The sequence below is a fragment of the Pseudorca crassidens genome, chromosome 1, assembly GCF_039906515.1.
Source record: "Pseudorca crassidens isolate mPseCra1 chromosome 1, mPseCra1.hap1, whole genome shotgun sequence".
In the NCBI taxonomy this organism is placed as follows: domain Eukaryota; kingdom Metazoa; phylum Chordata; class Mammalia; order Artiodactyla; family Delphinidae; genus Pseudorca; species Pseudorca crassidens.
The window spans coordinates 37,871,564-37,888,161 of record NC_090296.1 but is presented as its reverse complement, the minus strand read 5'-3'; the positions used below and the strand labels follow the sequence as shown (position 1 = coordinate 37,888,161).

The following is a 16,598-nucleotide window of genomic DNA, read 5'->3' as shown; positions in this document are numbered from 1 at the left end:
GGCCTCTCACTGTTGTGGCCTCTCCCGTTGTGGAGAGGCTCCGGACATGCAAGCTCAGCGGCCATGGCTCACGGGCCCAGCCGCTCTGCAGGATGTGGGATCTTCCCGGACCAGGGCACGAACCCATGTCCCCTGCATCTGCAGGTGGACTCTCAACCACTGCGCCACCAGGGAAGCCCAAAAAATTCAAATGTTTGACAACAGACTCTCTTGGAAAGGTTATGGAAAAACCATGGACTTGCTCCTACATTGCTGGTGAGAGTGCAAAATGGTACAACTTCCATGGGTATTTGGCAATAAATAGCAAAATTACATATGCTTTTTACCCTTTGGATTATGAGTCCATAGTGATGTTCAAAAAAAGAGGAAAAGAAAAAGAGAATCATCTGCTACCACTGTATCAGTTCCTCACTCTGAAAATTAGCAATTAGGGGAAAAGAATTAAACCTGTACTCTGCCTTTTGAAGAGAACCTGTAGTTTATCCCAACGTAGAGGGAAAACCCTTCTTTACCAAAGAATGACACTTAATAAATAGTTCAGAAGAATATTCAGATGGATAGACAGATAGGTAGATACATACATAGATACATAGGTAGAGCAAATAAGTCAAATTGTCAGCAATTACTGAATCTAGATGGTAAACATACGGACATTAGTCTTTCAACTTTTCTATAACTTTGAAATTTTTCCTGATAAGAAGCTTTGAAGGAAAACAAACAAAATAAGAAATTAAAAATGGAAACCTGTTTTTAAAAAGTTAAAATATATGGAATAATATAATTTGGGGAAGGGAACAATGACCATTAATAATGAGACTGTTTGAGAGAGATCATTAAGAATCTAGCCTGGAGAAGTTCTCCATCTTCAATATTTTCTGCTCCAGCTGTCACCTACTTCCATATGTAAGCAACTTGGCCCTCTAAAGCTCCCAATTCCTTTCTCCTGACATTTTCCTTGGAATGCTCATTCCATTTGTCCTCAAAACACAATATATCTATGATGTTTTTTAAAAATGTCCATAAATTCTTCAATACTCTTCCCTTCAAAAGGTGGTGCCTAACCTCCCCCTTGAATATGGGCTAGATATAGTGACTCCCTTCTAATGAATAAATTATGGCAGAAGGATGGCATGTACTTCTATGACTAGGTTATAAAAGGCATTGCAGCCTCTTCCTGGCTTGCTCTCTTAGATCACTCACTCTGGGGAAAGCCAGCTGCCATATTGTGAGGACACTCAAGTAGCCCTACGGTGGTCTCCTGCCAGCAGCCAGCAAGGAACTACAGTGAAAGAGAGATTTTGGAAGCAGATCCTCCAGCCCCAGTCGAGTTTTCAGATGACTGTAGCCCTGGCCAACATCTAAGCTAAGCTGCTTCTGGATTCCTCTCAGAAACTGTGTGAGATAATGTTTGTTGTCTTAAGCTGCTAAATTCTATGACAATTTGTTACAGAGCACTAGATAATTAATATAATACCCAAGGCAAAATTCATCATTTTCCTCCCCCAAACCACTCATTTTCTATTTGTGTTAATGACGAAGGCTATTACAGTTATCTCTGACTTCTCCCCTTCATCCAGCTACCTTTCATCACCAAGGCACATTGGGTTTTTCTCTCCATGGTGCCTTTCCCCATGGTTATGTCTTTCGCCAACCTTGGAGCAAGCTCTTGTTACTTCTTATCTGTGCACCTTAAATAGTCTCCTTACTGCTCCTTGCCTCCAGTTAGCTCTTTCTCCAGGGCCACAGAGCAGCCAGATTAACATTCTTAAAAACCCAGCTCTGAGCAGCCCCCTGCTTCCCACCAGCCTCTTAATAAGTCATGCTCTTTTAACATTCAAGGCATTCCACTATGTTGTCCCAACTCATCATTCCACTCTAATCTCCTGATATTTTCCTACAGAAAACCTGCCATGTTCATAAGAAATATGCAAAGTGCATTGTGAAGCGGTTGGCGTTTCATGCCTTATCACTTTTTTCACTCTAGCGCCCCTATAGTAACTTACATAGAAATTTAACCCTCCTTATCAGAAGAGAACTACACCAAATCCTTTTTGGAAATGGTAAAGGTGGGGTGGGAGAGTAAGAAGTAAGTACAGTTAGATTTTAAGCTCCTGAAGGCACACACTGTATTTTATTCACCTTCCACTACAACGCAATAAATATTTGTTGTAAAAAAAGAATATGAAGAAATGTGTTGAAAATATATGATTTCATCCAGTATAGAGTATGAATCAAAGATGGAGCACTTGCAGTAGCCATGGTACTGAGCTGAGACAGGGGATCTAAAGGAGTTTCAAGACAGGCACTCTGCCTTCAGGGAGCCACTATGCCCAGTAAATGAGGCAGGCAGACCAGGTAAAATAACAAGGAATGAATACAAAGGTGCTACCACTTCCAATCAACATTGGTTGTCCACAAGAGACAGGAGATAGAATGGTAGCTGGAAACGAATATAAGATCAAGGAAGTTTAAAAAATATATATGCATTTATTAATCATGAGGACAGAATTCCACATTTCAACTACTTATTCCCAATCAATATATACAATCCCTGATTCCTAATAGAAAATATGCAGGATAAAGCATATAATGCTAACTAGCAATTTCCAAACTTTTTTAAAAAGTTGTAGTAAAATACACATAATAAAGTTTACCATATTAACCATGTACAGTTCAGTAGTGCTAAATACATTTTCACTGTAGTGCAACCAATCTCCAGAACTCTTTTCATCTTGCAAAACTAAGATTCTACACCTGTTTAAAACAGTTCCCCCATTCCTCCCTCCCCCAGCTCCTGGCAACCACCATTCTACTTCTGTCTCTACAGACTTGACTATTGAGTACCTCATATAAGTAGAATCATACAGTATTTGTTCTTTTGTGACTGGCTTATTTCATCTAGCATAATGTCCTCAAGGCTTATCCATGTTGTTGCATGTATCAGAATTTCTTTCCTTTTCAAGGCTAAATAATATTCCATTGTATGTATACACCACATTTTGTCTATCAAGGAAGGGTTTTAAATACAGACGCTTGAAAACATTTACAGAACCATGGAAATGATCGAAGTTAGAGCAAGTGGTTGAATACAGGAGTTGGTAATTAGGTCATGAGTAACCTTTAGATGTCAGCTCGAGAACTGGCAGAATTATTAGGAGGCTTTTGTCCCTCAATCTGTCTTGAAAACACTTCTCCTATTTCAATCCACCTACACATACACCTGTTCACTGTGCTTATGTTTTCAATATTGTACCTTGGTGATTGGATTTTAGTGCATTATTTTTGCTAAATGATCTGAGCATATCTTATGCAGCCAAATATTTAATCAAAAGACATTTAAAGTACTTTAACAGCACAACTTAAACAGTATGTAACAACTGAGAACAAAATACTTAAGGTAACATGCATAACAAATTGTATTTATGCATAATGTAACCTGGAGGTAATAAATTTTATATTTCTTTTTTTAATTGAAGTATAGTTGATTTATAGTATTTTTATTTTTTTTGAACTTATAAAAAAGAAAACAAGATGTCTTACCCAATTTAATAAATAAAAAGCATATCCAAATGTTAGTGTAATCACCACGGTGAGTATCCCAACGTTCTTATACAGAGCACTGCTCAAGGTAAACTTACATAAGGATAAACTCTACACTCTCAATCATCAAATGAAGATTAAATTATATTCAAGAAATTAAGAAGCAGGAAAGCAGTGGATTTTAGAATAAGAACTTGAACAAGAGACTTCAACTTAATAATCAATTTTTAAAAATCAATTGAATTGTTTAAACAAAAAATCATTCTCTGAACATTTTGACCAATCAAGGTTTTACTGAATTTCATGTTGTCTCAACTTTACATTGCCCAAAAGAAATGTATTTGGCGTTTCGGCTTAAGTATCAGTAGAAAAGCCAATACACCAAACTATCAGAAAACCACCACTATCTTTTCCTTTCATTAGGCCTCTTAAAAACGTAAAGCTTCTACGGACACAAAGTAATGAATAGTAGCATGGAAATTCGTGAACTTGAAATAGCACTCCCCATTATCTAGCTGGACAGGGAAAACACCATTTAAAATGAAGATCATCTCTCTCTCAGGAGCAGAGAATCAATCCCATCACTCATTTTCACCTACAACTGAAATGTTCATTCTCGGCCTAGAAATGCTGAAATGACCTGTCAGACATATACTGCCAAATGGCAAATGCCAGGATTCATCCAGGCAATAAATCAGGTACCACAGTGACTTTGCTTAGAAAATATGCATTTCACACATATATACCAACTTCTCTAGAATTTCCACACATCCCCAGTACCATGATAATTAATGTGAGAGAACTGGTTGCTGGACAGTGATTAAGAGGATATACTGTTTTTTGGTTGGGTATCTTTTAAATTATCCAGATTCACATGACAACTATTTGTCAGTGCAGTCTTGGGTAACTAATAACTTGGTAGCCAATGCAAAGGGTTTTTCCTTCTTAAGCAAAGACACAACAAGGAGTAATGAACTTAAATCACTGCAGTAGACCTGGGAGACAAGAGAATAAGTAACAAAAGGAAAGTCTGCTCCACTGGAGGTCTAGAAAAGTGAATAAACAACCTGTGGTCATTTAAGTAGTTCTGCTCTAAAACAGTGATATAAACTGATCGAAGGAAAGAATTCCAAGAAGAATATATTTCTCCAGCACTGTACTACAGATTTTCCCACACATTCGTTTGAACACCCAAGCATTGCCTCTATGACCACAATCTCTGGTATAACAGGGAAAAAGAGTCTCTAAACAATTTAATTGTTGGGCCTGGAAGGCATGGAATTTCACCTGGCCAACAAAAGAACATGTACCCGGACATCCTGATTCTAAGAATTAATCATTTCTTTGTGTGACAATTTTCTTTAATTACTCATCACAGCCTAAAATAGTTGGCCTGTATCCTTCATGATGAACAGCCCTTGTCTTCTGCCCAAAGATGTCTCTCTCACACTCCCCCAGCACACACACCTGTGTGGGGCCCTCTTGGGTCACATCTATGTCCAGTGGGAAAGCTTTTTGTACACATGGGATTATATGTAGTGTTCTAATGTACTGGCTGGGAAATACGTTACGGCTCTTAAACTAAAAAAAAAAAAAAAAAAAAAAAAAGTTTTTAAAATTCCAAATATTGACAGTGTTTCCTTGAAGAAGAAAAAGGCATGCCCTAGAAATGGCAGAAAGACATTCTAGAAAGAGTAGACTGATTTTATCAAAGTGCCAATCAAATCTAGTTTAAAAAAATCAGAAGGCAGTCACCACCAGGCCTGTTTTTATGTATATTCTTGCCCAGTGGACAGAGTAGGACTCCAGGTCCCAGGCCCAACTCTGCCTGAAGGCCAGGTGATCTTAGTTTACTCAGGTAAACTCCCTGAGTTCCTATATCTCCTTCAGGAGAAACGGGGACCTAATATGGGTTCCCCTTTCTCACAGTGTTTAAGGATGAAGTGAAATGATGTACATGAAAGCATTCTGCAAAGGTATCATTACATATGCAAGAGGGTGAAGTCAGTCTATCGGCATGCCACTGAATATGCTTAGAGTGTTAGGCAGGATTTCCAGACAATTTAGGTTAAGACACCTTTATGGCCACCCTGAAGATTTCTGCCTCCTAATTTTACTCTCTTAACTTCTTCTTGACAATCCACCACCACTGTCCAAAAAGCTGAGCTGCTAGTAGCCTGTGTGGAACACAAAATGCCACATTCTCCTATGCTGTATTCTCAAGCCTGCCCATCACACTTCCCCAAGCATTCAGTTTGAACACCCCACACCTGTGTGCCCCTCAGAAGCCATAAATTCACATTCACAAAGCAGACAATAGAAGGAATTTCATGGAAAAGATAAAAAATATGTCTTAGGTGTCAAGCGTCCTTGATGTGTATAAGTGGCTATTTGCCAATCACTAGCCTTAAATATTAAGAAAAATATTAAGAGTCTCAATCAGTTTAATATTAATTAGAAATAAAGAAAAAACACTCCAAAATCATCATGGAACTGATCGGTAATAACTGACTCACATACAACTCTTAAGAACATGTACACGTAGTTTCCAAAATGAGAAAACTAACTCCCCTAATAGCCTACTGAGCTGGTTAGGAAATTGAATTTTGAGGGCTTGAATATGGGAAGAGGATAAAGCCTCAGCCCCAGGGTTATCACACTCTAAGGCAGCAGTGTGGAGGGAAAGCCCATCAATCTTCTCTTTCATCAGCAGGTCTCTGCTCCTTCCTAATACCAAGTCAGTGACAATACTCCACTTTTAGGAAACAGAAGCATATTCAAATATTCATTTGGGGCAGGGTGAGGGAGAGGGTGAGGGAGAGTTGTGGGTGAAGAGATTCAAAAGGACATGACCGATGCAGAAGTTAAACGGAATACATTCAACTTGCCTGCCAGTCTGGGGTTTGACAGTGAACACAAAACATTCACTAACAAAACTTTGCAGTCCTGCTTTGAGGAAATATATAGGAGTCCAGTAATTTGTCTTTCCAGGTGACCTTCATTCTTCTCTCCTCTCTCAAGTACACCTGCACAAAGATTCCCTTCGTAAAGCCCTTAATTATTATCAAGAGCTGTAACCGTTCCTGTTGGAAATGCCAACTATCCAGTTTGCTGGTGCCTCATAAACTTGCCACTCTGCATATCCTAGTTACTGCCACTGCAGTTCTCTGAAAGGTACGTTGTGTATGTATTTAAAAGACAGGCTCTTGTTTTTCATAGCACAAAGGAAAACGGCAAACGACATCAGTCTGACACATTAGGAGTGCCTAGCAATAACAGGCACCTAAGTGTTTACTGAATTGAATAATGTATTAAACAGTAAAAAAAATACTGGTTTATAAAAGAGTTTACATCTATGTCCTACAGGAAAACCTAGATTTCAAAACATGGGCACAGGAATGAAAAAACTGACATCTACAAATAAATTGGGCACAGACTTTAGCTCCTATTAAAGAGAGTATTTTAACTTAAGTAGCCACAATCACTCTGTATTTCATTTTAAATGTCTACAAGTTGTCATTTTTAATCGTTCCTAGGCTTCTCACTATTTGATAATATGTAATTTCAAGTAGCTTTCTTTTTTTTCTTTTTTTTTTTTCCCGGTACGCGGGCCTCTCACTGCTGTGGGCCCCTCCCGTTGCGGAGTACAGGCTCCGGATGCGCAGGCTCAGCGGCCATGGCTCACGGGCCCAGCCGCCCCGCAGCACGTGGGATCCTCCCGGACTGGGGCATGAGCCCGCGTCCCCTGCATCGGCAGGTGGACTCCCAACCACTGCGCCATCTGGGAAGCCCTCAGGTAGCTTTCTTAATCTCACATATAATAAAAGTATCTCTTAAATGCAAAGATTATAAAGGAACCACATATTCTACTAATATTACATAAATAACAAATATTTTTTTTAATGCCCTTGTATTTCAGTTTGGGATAACTAATGATGCAAACTGTAACCAAAGGCTTATACCACAATGGGACCCAAATTTGCTAAAAATTAAACCTATTAGCCCAATATGAATCTAACACGTATTCCAGGCCTCTGGTTTCCCATATACAAAATAGTTTTGTCTTTTCTTCAATTTACCCCAAAGTGTATAGGATTAAAACAAAAATACCAGAACCTGGCTGATCCCAAAAAAGGAAGGGAACTGAGGTTTTCTTTTGAGAAAAGGGAAGGAAGACAATTATTTCTAAGTAAGAATATACTGAAGAGCAAAACTATATAATCAACAAACAGTGATTTCCAGGGGTTGGGGTTGCATGGAGAGGGCTGACTACAAAGGGGACTTCTGGGGGTGATGGAACTGTTCCATGTCTTGATCATGGAGGTGACTGAGTATACCGCTGTGTGCAACTGTCAGAATTCAGAGCGATACACCTAAAGAGGCTAGATTTTACCCTATGTAAATTATACTGCAATAAGCTTGACTTTTCAAAAATGTTATTATGTCTAAAACAGTGTGCTAGGCACTGAATGATGAAGCCTAAATTCAAGTATACATTTCTCAAGGGCTCTAGACATAATTATCAAAAAACTTACCAGTAAATGGTTCAAGTTCAGCCTTCAGCATTCTATATTATTTTATTATTTATAGATATTATAAAATGATTCAAAACATGAATTAACATTATTACAAGATGTATTTTGAATCATTACCTGTTGGATCACATATATAGAAAACTACATGTAATATTTTTTTAAATGGACATATCAATATCTATTAAATGCTAATTATATTTTTAAGGGTTGAATTTACTACTAAATCTTACCTATTCCATATTATAAATAAACTGAGAAATGTAAATGATGATTAGATTCATTCACATCCCTCAGAACCACTACGAAAGATGTCCTAAATGTGTTTTTAATCGACTTCAGAGACTTATAGGACTTAAATGTTACAGGAGACTGGTGACTTCTGAAATAATGTTTCAGTAATTCAACTGAAAAAAAATGCTTGAACATAAAATGGAATCCTAAGGTTTATGCTTTAACACCTGCTGATAAACAGATCCTAACATTTCCCCCTCTTCTAGAATGTATGCAAAAACAGATTTTCTGCAGAAAAAAAAAGAGCCAAAGAATAAGTGTGCAATGTTCTTTTCATAGTCACAGTACATTTACTTTTTACAATACTCACAGCACAAATCTTTCTTTCCACATGTTCACTTTTTAAATAACAAACATCCTTCTCCACACACAAAGAAAAACAGCCACTGTGAGTTTAGAAACTTAGAACAAAAATAAAAATTCCTAATGGAATGCCCATGTAAATACTAGAAATCTAACTAAACAAAATCCTTCCTCAAAAGTGTTGTGTACCACACCAAAGCACAAAGTTGCTTTTTAAAAAGCTAGTAAAATTGAGTCAATCTTATTTTCCTAAATAGAAATTCACCCGAATCCAAAGTTTTGCTTTTCACACACACACAAATATATATATATATATATATATATATATATATATACAGATTCCCTCGACTTAATTCTATATCCAGTATTAATTAGGCAGGAACGGGAAAACAACAGGTTAAGAGAACAGCGGCTGGGGTTCCTCGTCAGCAAATAAAACAAGCCCAGATGATCTCAATCTTACTCAATCCGCCCAGGAAAGAAGTAACTCCGCTTTCTGATATGATTAAGGTTTGCCAGTTAATACATTTAAAAATACTAGTCACCTGCCTGATACATGTACATCTTCCCAGGCCCACAAAACTCAAGCATGAAGTGCCCTGGTCAACTTTCCTACCGTCACCGTTTCATCCACGGTTGGGAAATCCGTAGAAAATACAGGAGTTTTGCCTTTTAAAAAACATGTATATTAGCACAGTCAACCCGGAGCTTACAGGCACAAACCAATTAGTTAACTTGCCAGCGTCTTGAGTGAAAATATTTAGTCAAAACATGAAATTTCTGTTTCCAGTAGTTTTCCAGACTGGTGGATTTGGCGGGGGGGTTGGGGGGTGGCTTTTATTGTTCTCAATATTACTATTTTCCCATCGCTGGATTTCAAACATTAAATCAGACAAATCGCACCTTGACCTAAGGGGCACTTACCCTACTTGTACACACCCGCCTAGCAATCACTGAAACGCGGCACGTGCTTTTCCCGGACTAGTTCTGTTCCCCGCACCCGGCTGCGGCACCAGCTGCGGAGAGTGAGCGCACCTCGCGCAGCCCAGATCCCAAACGCAGCACCGGATGCCAGTCGCAGCCCTGGACGGTCCCGCTCTGGTCCGGCTCCCGCCGCCTCTTCTCTGCCCTGCAAGTTTCCAGAGGCGTCTGTCGCAGCCTCCGCTCTCCCGGCGGCCTAGCAGCAGGGGCGAGGGAGTGGGTGTCAGAAGGTCCAGTAGCCGGAGACACTGCAAAGATCACTAACGAGGAGCCGCTCCTTCCTTTTAAAGACGCGAGGGGCGGGAGGGGGAGGGGGGAAAGAAGCCCAGAGCCCACGTGACCACCTAGCCAGTGGCCGGGAGATCTCTGGAGGAGCCGGACTACCCGCCTCGCGATCCATACTCACCTGAGCAACGTAGGAAGCCCCAGGGTAGGGGCTGTCACCGTCGAGAGCCTCCCAGTCACCCGCAGGAGCAGCAAAGCACAGACGGCGCCCCTCCCCCGGTCTTGGATTTGGGAGGTCTGGGGCGGGGCCTGAGAATGTGCATTCCTAACCAGGTCCGGGGTGATGCTGAAAATGATGCTGCCGGGTTGGGGGCCACGCTTTGAGGGTCGGCTCCCCAGACCCTGAGCCACGTGAGTCTGAGAGGAGCTGGATGCTTTGGCGTCATTAAATACAGAACTCTGACTAAGCATCTAGAGGTGAAACTATTTGCCCAATCGATTCCCAGCGGCAAGGGCAGCCTCGAGCCCCGGGAGAGGCAAAGCCACGCGGCAGGGTCGGGAGGTGGAAGGTGTGGGTTCTCATCTTTCAAGGGCTGGCGGGGAAGGCCTTTCGCCCTAGAGCAAAGATCCCAGGAACCTCCTCAAACTCACCTACTGCAAGGAAGCGCGTGGGTGAAGGACGAGGGAGGGGAGGTGGTTCCGTGCTTCTCTGCGGAGACGCCCCTCTTCCCTGGCTCCGCCTCCGTCAAACTCTCTCCGCAGGCGAGCGCCCCCTCGTGGCAGCTTCTGTTCCCCAGGTCTGCACGGTACCTAAGCTCTCCTCACCCACCCCACCCGGCAGTGGTGCCCAGAGTGAGGACTAATAAGACTATTTGATAGTCACTAAGAAGCAACTTGCATCTTGATGGCAAAAATCGAAAAGAACGTAGCAGATGTCCCACAGGGCATTGTGAGACCCTAGTGCCACATTTGTGCCTAATTAATCATCAAACTACGGTTCTCGATGCGGTTGTGACTCCAGATCTCTGATGCAGGACCAAAGGGGCATATGGAGGGAAACTTTTACAGCGTTAAGTGTTGGGGTTTAACCAAAATAGCCTAGAGGGACGCTAGTGTGCTCTGGGTTTGTAAGAGTGAAGTCCACAGGTCCACAGGTAGCAGAGACAGTCTCCAATTGTGGAGAGCCACCTACCTTATAAACAATGGTTATCAAAAATTTGTACCCTCCCCACCTCCAAGGTTCATTAAAGCTTGGACTCCTGGATTCTTACAAGTTGTGGGGCAGAGTTTCCTGATTCTTGAGGCTGAGAACTTTGGACGGGAGGGTGTAGAGCTGACAAGATCCCTGTGGAGGATGGTAGAAGACAAGATGCTTATCTTTGCCAATCTCTGCTCCCCTGTTCCCTTTCCTGGGTTTTTCTCCAGGTGCCCAATACCCGTATTCTTTTTCCTTCTTTCCACCTTAAGGAGAAAATTTTAAAGGATGGTTTTTAAAAATCAGTCCCATTTGGTAGTACTTGTCAACAAGATACCTCTGCAATGGAAATTATTATGAAGGAACTTCAGTCATGAGCCAACAAGCAGACAAAGATGATGTGAGGGTTAAGAAAACTGACATCTATTAAGTATCTGCATCATGCCAGAGAGTGTGCTAAGTGCTTGCACAGCATTTCATTTAATCCTCATTGACCCCACTTCTCAGATGAGGAAACTGAGGCTCACAGAGCTTATATCAGTTACCTGAAGCCATGCATAGTGAGGAAAGAACCCAGTAGCAACAATGCTTTCATAAACAGCTACTACTTATTGGGCATTTAGCCATGCTCCACTTTCTACATATTATCTCAGTTTATACACAACAAGCCTCTGAGTCAATTCTGCTATTAATTAACCCCATTTTATGATTGAGAAAATGGCCAGTCAGTGACTGAGAAGAACTTGAACCTAGGCCAGAGCCCAAGACTGTTTTCTTCCATACCACAGCTGCAATCAATTGGAAATGAAGATGGCTTGAATGTCAGGACATTATATCTCCTGCAGACAAGCCCCACCTTAAAGCCTCCTGCCACCTGTGAGAAAAGCTTCTGCTCAACCCTGGAACTAGAGCTCCCTGTTTGCTGTAGTGCTTCCTTCAGAAGTCATTCCACTCACAGGAACAGCATGTTCTCTTTTTAAAGACCCTCAAACACCCACAGAAGCTGTTTGTTACACAAGGAAACCCCATTGCAGGAAATATTAAGCAAAGAGAATGAATGCGAGTGAGTACATTTCCTTCTGACTCACCCTGTGGATCGAGAAAGATAATGGCACCTTAGGGATGGAAACTTTGCCAGGTTGAACACAGAGAGTGGAGAGGGTGACTATTCCAACTCCCCCAAACCAAGACGAAAACTAAGAAGGGATTCCTGAAACAGTTAAGTACCATTAGCTAGGCCAAAAGGCACCTGAAATCTAGTGTTGAGGATGTGCCTCTGTTCAGCAGAGTCCCAGCCTCACTTCCACCTCACTCATGACCTGCCTAAGAAAGCACCCACATGGTATGACATTGAAAGGCTTTCCTCTTCCCCAAATATCCTACAACAAGGACTGAAGTCCTCACCATTCAGTCGTCCTTTGGAGTTAAAGCATTGGATTGTTAAAATTCAGTTATGTTATATATGATGGGTAATATTAATTTACTAGCATTTATAATTACACTCATGAGATGAGCTTGCAGGATGAGCTAAATGTCACCTGGGAAATCAAAGGAAGTCAGAGTAAGAAAGGCACGTTTTGCTGTAGGAGAAAGGAAAGCATCTCCATTGGGGTGTACCTTCCTCATCTTTTCATCCCACCCCTTTTCTGTCTTGAGAAGCCAAGAGCCTAAGTAAAGTCAAGACCGTGACAGCCCAGCAGAACGTGTACACTGCCTCCCCCCACAGTGGTCAGCCTGCCTGTCAACACCGCCTGCACTGTGATTGCACCGTGCACGTCTTGTGTCTCTAGTACCCCCATGGTAGGATGGTGCCCATAGCACCCACCTAATACAAATCAGGCATTCAACAAGTACCTGCTGAAGGCTTCAACTTGGAAAGATCAGAGGGAAAGGGGAAGGATTTTCTGTAGCAAAGAAACTAGCAAGAGGCTAAATAAATAAAATCCTGTTGAAGACAAGAAAGCAAAAGCTGATGTGCAAAAGTGTATAGGTGAAGGAGTCTCACAAATGACTAGAAGAGTGTCATGGTATAGGATGGCTTGGGACTATCACTCTTCCTCTTCTCAGGCTGAGGCCAAGTGGGAGGATTTAGGTCCTGGGATGCTCCTACTTGCTCCAAAGTATAACAAGATCAGGATCCTTCTTCATATTATGTGGGTATAAATTGCTGTTTTAAGAGATCTGGGAGATAAAACCCTAAAGTTATGGAATAATAAAAGAGAAGGGAAAGATTCATTGCACCTGCAATAGCACATGTATTTGATGTTGATGAATTGGGAAGGTGGTATTACTAATGCAATGTATTAGAGGTTATCTCAGCTGCTCATGAATCAGCGTTCGTAAAATAGAATTTGATATTTGAAAGTTGAATTTGGGTAGAGCTCTTCAGGATCATGTCTTTTGTAGAAATAAAAATGAACCTAATATTTATGCAATCTTTCTGGCCCCAGTACCACAATAGGCAGGCCTGCACAGATGGGTTCATTTTATTCATTTAATCCTCGTAACAACCCTGTGGCCATCTCTGCTTTATAGCTTGGGAAAATGAGGCACAGAGAGATGACTTTTTTGGTGATATCACCCATGTGCATGTGGCAGAGTGAAAGTTCCAACCCAGTGTCATCTGTCTACCTGCTAATCCTTTGCTTTCTCTGCTGTTATCCTGTGATGTTTTTCTTATTTGTTATGTAAACTGAGGCATATTTGTCCTGTAGAGCCTGGTTATTGCTGAATGAATTTTTGCCAAGTTCTTGTCTAGGTCTGACCACCTGTGTGCATATTTACATAACTTTATTCTTTACTGACATGTGTTTGACTGGAGCCTCTAGTAAGGTGACCAAGGACATAAGCAGCAAGGTAGACCTAACCTGATACCGGGGCACACAGACCACAGGACAAGGTTATTCTGACCCTCAGTTGAAATGAACCACCTGGGCAGCCAGCAAGTGCAGCCAACTCCTTATAAGTCATCCTTATTTTTTTCAGTCTTGGTCTTTGACATTTGCAAACATACAGGTAAAATAACTTTTTGTCCTTCTACTGCTTCTTGTAGGTACTTAAATTCCACACAGATCTCTCACATACCTCGAGTTTCTAATTTTCTACCCACTGAAACCGAACGGTGTGAAGAATATACGTTCCTGTCCTCAGCCCCAACTCTGATTTAAGAAATTCTCTCTTGAGCTAGAAAAACAGCTAGCCCCTAGAGGTCACTGACGTGAATTTGAATACTCAGTTGAGAAAGAAAATGTTAAAGAACTGTTAGAAATGGTGGGAAATTGTAATATGCAATTTCACAGATGACTCAAATGCTATTCTAGAAATGCAGCTTCCTTACCTCTCTGGCACAGAATAATATAATATTAATAACAGGTCAGACAGTGTAATATTCCCAGAAATAAGGTCAAAAAGGAGATAGGGGATAGACATACATGGCTTAAGGGACCACAGATTCTAATAAGACTGTCTGATTCCAAAGAGTTTAGAATCCAAAAAAACTAATTTTTTTTTTACTTGTAAATGTATTTGACATTTTCAAGTTCCTTGTTCATATCGTGGAAAGTTACTAGAAATGTCTCACATTGTCCTTTAGACCCACATCAACTAACGCTCCAGGGACGCACATTGCATTAGTGGCTTTTTTATTAACATCGTTATTGGAATATAATTGCTTTACAGTGATGTGTTAGTTTCTGCTGTATAACAAAGTGCATTAGTGGCTTTTATAAAAAATATAGACCCCGTCTTTTGTGTACAGAGAGAAGGTGCTTCTTTCACATATGTTACTGCTTGAGCTGATGAGCCTAGCTGGAGAAATAAATGGTCTTCTGCAGTATTCAATCCCCTCCTTTGCTGGGAATTACAGCCAGGAAATAAACTTCTCCAGGTAGTTCATATAGCCTCTGAGGTATCGGCCAATGTTTTCTAACGTACTAGTACTCCTGCATTTTCCCCTTCTTTTTACAGATCTACATTTTTTTCCTATCCATCCAGGCAGTTTTGCTCACTAATCTCTCCTTCATGGTCCTGCCCATGTCCAGGCCACAGGCTTCCTCAGCTTGCTCCCACCCACCAGCCGCAGCTTACTAAGAACTGCCACCCTAGGTGAACATTGACTTTTACAGTTAACAGATCACTTACGTGGCCATGTAATGCTTCATTTTCACATCAACTCTGTGACAATGATTTTATCCCCATTTTGCAGATAAAGAAACTTAAGTGAATTCTCCAGGCTTACAATTACAGGAACCCAGGTCATCTGACACGTCATGTAGATCCATACATGCCTCCCCTCGACAGATTCGTTTCCTGCATTCCAAGCACTGGGGTCTCTGAATGTCCTTCATAATGCTACTGCTGGTATCCCTAGGCTTATGTCAGCCTGACCCCATCCCTTCCCTCTACCCTTCCCACCCTATGTCAGTCTAAAATACCATTCAAGGGAGAACATTATTGACAGCTTCTTTAGTGTTTTTTCACCTTAAAATTATTCTGACACTCGACATTACATTTATTCTTTCATAAAACACTCTTTTTCTGAGAATGCTTCTTGATGTTATGCATTTACATCTTTGTGAAAATGCCCCATTAACGCTAAAAAACAATAATGCTTTAAGTGCCCACCTGAAACACAAAAGCATATGAAGGTGTCTACTCACAGATGATGAAGAGGAGGATGGAGGAGATGGAAGAGTCTATGACTGCCATTCATTCAACAATTGCTTGTAAACCCTCTATCTGCACTAATTCATTTAAACCTCAAAACAGTCTCACAAGGTACGTACAATTTAAGTTTCCATTTAACAAATGAGAAGACTAAGGCTCAGAAAGTTTAAGTAACTTGCCCAATATCGCATAGCTAGTAAAGTATGGGCAGAGGGGTCAAACCAGATCTGTTTCAGTCTAATGCCCATTCTCTCTGAACTGTTGATCTCCCTGAGGCTTTACACTTTAGGTAAAAAGAGAAGACAAATGCCTAAGAAATGACCTACAAGACCTGTTAAAAATGATAAGGGACAAATAAATGGTGGAGACCGGGAGTTTTGCGGGCATTCGGAGGACAAGAAGTCACTGTCCTGTGTGTCTGAGTTCCTCTTAGAGAGAGATTTACATTAACCCCCCAACCCCACCCCAGAGCTCACTACCTGAGCTGGCTGAATTTCAGACACAGAGAGAGCGCTGATCTCCCCTGGGGGCTCCTCCGAATTCTACAGGTGCCCAGGCCCAGCTTTGCACTGTTCCCTCAGAATCCCTCATTATTCCACTCTTGCCTCTGGAATCTGCATTCAGAGCACAGGGCTTCCACAGATAGGACAGTAAGCACAAAGGCACCAGTGCAGGCAGGCCACAAGAGCCCACAGCAGAATGGAGCCCAGGCTTGGGGGTCAGTGGGTCCTGGGTTGGGTTTTCAGCCCGACCACTTACCAGTTGTTTGGCCTTGAACACTTTTCTGGCCTCTTTGATCTTCCTCTGTAAAATGGGAAGAATATAAGAATCTACTTCAGAGGTTTGTTGTAAGGATGAAAAGA

At 41.3% G+C, this 16,598-nt stretch overlaps 1 protein-coding gene across 1 annotated transcript in view; it reads right to left on the bottom strand.

Annotated features, from left to right (window-relative positions):
* ESR2 (estrogen receptor 2) overlaps nt 1-10,571 on the bottom strand; it is a 71,009-nt gene extending 60,438 nt beyond the window's left edge. The window contains exons 1-2 of the mRNA XM_067733749.1: nt 10,057-10,571; nt 9,594-9,846 (exon numbers count right to left, since the gene is read on the bottom strand). The gene's annotated coding sequence lies outside the window, so the exon portion shown is untranslated. The remainder of the gene's footprint in view (nt 1-9,593; nt 9,847-10,056) is intronic.
* Between the last annotated feature and the right edge of the window lie 6,027 nt (nt 10,572-16,598).